The sequence below is a fragment of the Aythya marila genome, assembly GCF_965140915.1.
Source record: "Aythya marila genome assembly, chromosome: 9".
NCBI lineage: Eukaryota > Metazoa > Chordata > Aves > Anseriformes > Anatidae > Aythya > Aythya marila.
In genome coordinates, this window is record NC_139050.1 from 4,978,041 (window position 1) to 4,981,307 (window position 3,267).

A 3,267-nucleotide genomic window follows, 5' to 3' on the forward strand; every position below is an offset into this window, starting at 1 on the left:
CCCTGGGCTTTTCCTGACTACTAAGATTATGGCATCTCTTGAATATTCAAGCTGGGCTCCTCATGCACTAAGATCTCCATAATTAAGTGCAGCAGCTCTTGAAAAGTGCCTGTGCAATAGGGTGGGTGAGTCAGGTGGCTTTCCTTTGGGGTACTGTGAGCATCAGTTAATTACAATGGCTGTGAGCCACGTTGCCCGAGACCAAAGGGCTGGGTATGTCCCCATGGCTCGGGGCGAGCACTTGTTTCACTGCCAGAACAACTTGGGCTGGCTGGTTCTGGCTATGGGCAGGTGCTGGCGAGTGGGGAAAGGCAGCACTGCCCTACAAGCTGAGGAGGAGGGAGGAGGCTGCCAGAGCCCAGCAGTGCCCTTGGGTCTTTGCCGGGTGCCTCAGTGCCAGGCCACGCAGCCTGGGCAGGCCGTACTGCACCCCGGGCAGCTGCTCCACAGGGCAGCGTGGTCGCAGTACCCTCTCGTGGTCAGACTCAAGCACGATTGCATTTCTCACATCTTATTAAAGGCCTTGTACCTCACAACAGTCGTCAAACCCTGCAGGGCGCTGGGAAATGTGTCCCTGCCTGAAGGCATGTGGCTGGTGCCCAGCAGGGCTGTGGTGCCTTGGGGCATCCCTTTGCCTCCCTGCCACCTTCCCACTGACAGCTGACCATGAGATAATTGTGTCTGACTGAACTTGGAAAGCTGAGGTGTGCTGGTAACCAGAATGACGGCTCCTTGCCTCATAAATGGGCAGGGAGGTAAGGTCTCTTCCCCACAACACAGGCCACTATGGAGAGTATGCTGGTGAAGAATGGCATTGGGTAAGTTGTGAGCCTGCTCAAGGCAAAGGAGCTGAAATGTGCTGTACTGTGCTCCTCTGGGGAGAGAGAGGCATGAGGAGGAGTGAGGGGCAGCACAGGTAAGGAGCAGTACAAACATGCTCTGCTCAGGGAACGTTTTTATTGACAAGAAAAAAAAAAAAAAAAAACAGCTTTTGCTTGATTTCTGTTGTGGGAGAAGAGTTGATGAGTTGATATATGATCTAGCCTAAAAGACAGATCTTCACACCACATTTCAAAGTGTTGTGGGTGCACAGATGGGAACTGTTGCTCCAGTGCAAGGTGCCGTGTGGCTTGTGGCACTGTTTACCTGGAACAATATGCCTTAACTAGACTCACCATTGTGGCACGTTAGGGCATGAGAGATTTGTGGAGCACAGCAGGGTGGTGAGGGAGGGGAGAAAATGGCAGTGCTGTGTTTTGTGCCTGTATCGGAAGCAGCAGGAGGCAAGCTGGAGGAAGGAAGAAGAAGAAGAAATGGTTCAGCCAGAAGAGCCACTGGGGTGTGATTCTGGAAATGAACAATGTAAGGCACTTTCATATCCCTACTCTCATGAAGGAGTTCAGAAGGAGATAGAAGGGCTGGTAGAAGGAAATCTGGCAACAATCTCACCCCTTTTAATGAAGACCGATCAGGAGGGAAATAGTAGCTATGTAGGCCAGAGGGGATCTCTTTTCTGACAAGTAAGGTAGATTTAAAAAGGGAAGATAAAGCTCATAACCACTAGTCATCATAAGAAGTTTTAGGATAGTTGTTTTTGGAAATGTGGCCCTGGGGATGTGCCATACTGCACAGCTGCAAGTTCATACAGGTCCTTCCTATGGAAGTCTGTATGAGGAAAGCGCAGCTTCCCATCTCTTTGGGGAAAGAACCAACATTCTGTTTTCATGTTTGGCATGTGCTGAAGAGATCAGGCTTAAAAAGCAAGGTAAGGAGGTCGGATTTAAAGAGAAGAGTAACAGGTATGTATGAGTCTGGGGCAAAAAGAGCAGTTGGCACCAAGCTGCTTTCTGGTGGTTGCTTTTATAGTGAGAGAAGTATTGTTTGTGATTTGTTCACTGGGCTGAACACTGTACCACTCTTTGCAAGCACAGGGAGACCATGCACAGTAAAGATGTCCAAGGCCTGAAATATTGTGAAGGGTTGAATCAAGTGAATGACTGCAGCTGTTCTTGCACAAAATTCATTTGTGGGCATCCAGCATCCCCCAGGGCAGCTCTGGTGTCTGATGGATCTTAGCTTCTGGGACAGGTGTCGAGTGGTAGAGCATGGTGAGAAAACCCAAAGTTTCCTGAAGGTGCAGCAAGCATCAGGTCTCTGGACACGGAGGCTGGGATCCTCAAAAGATGTGGATGTTTTAACTCCCCATGGTTCAAAGGGGATTCAGGCACCCACATTCCTTTGAGGCTCTGGGCTGGGCTCTATGGGTTGCTTTGCTCTAAGGGTCACCTCTTCCTAAAAAAAATCTCCTTCTTCCACACGTCCTCCTGTGACCTCTCCTTCCGAAGCCTCATAAAAGACTGAGCATTGCCAGCCCCTTGGTGAAGGACCTTATCTCACCGCTGCTGTCTCTTGTAGCTGAGCCTCTCCAGAGCCTTGTTGTGGCAGACGAGAGGTAGTGCAGGACCCAGCCACAGGCACGCTGCCTTGCTGCTTGCTTTGATTGCAGTGGATAGAGAGGCACAAACAGGAAAATGGAAAAATAAATTGGGGAGCCTGCCTCCCTGTCTGCAGGCAGCTGGTGGGAGCGGGAGGGCCTGAGCTCGCCTGGTCTTACAGCTCATTGCTTTGGGCACAATTAGTTCTGTTGGGGGGGAATTCCTGGGCTGAAATAGGTTAGCTGAAATAACAAGGATTTTTGTGTGAGCTTGGAGTTTGTGCTGGTTTTATCCAGACACTGTTGTTCAAATATTTGATTCCTGGGCCTGGCATCTGTCTTGGGGTAAGTATGGGTGGGCAGCCCCGGCCAGTCCCCAGGAGGAAGAGCTTTGGTTCCTGACTGAGCTCAAGGGTTTGGACACCAGGGGGTTAATTGTCACAGCAATTAGCGTAATAATAAATAAAATAAAATTAAAAAAAAAGAGAGAGAGAGGGAAGGATTACTGCTGCTGCTTAACCAAATATGTGGAGAATGCCTTCATGGCTAATGCACCTGGTAAAACCAGCACCCTGTGGCTGCTTAAGGCCGTGAAGGGTACAGATATAAATGTGGGCACGGGTTGTAAAGCTCTGACCCCCTTCCCCCGTCCCTTCCCCTGTCCCTCCCCCGGCCGCCTGAGGGGCGCCATCGTGGCAGCCCCGCTTTTCGGCGAAATACGGCCCCGCGGCGGGGCTGCCCGCGGCCGCTCTCCTCGAGGCAATACGGCCGGGCGGGGCGGGCCGGGCCGGGGCGGTGCCGCTCCTCGCAGCGCTCCGGCGGCGGGGCCGGGC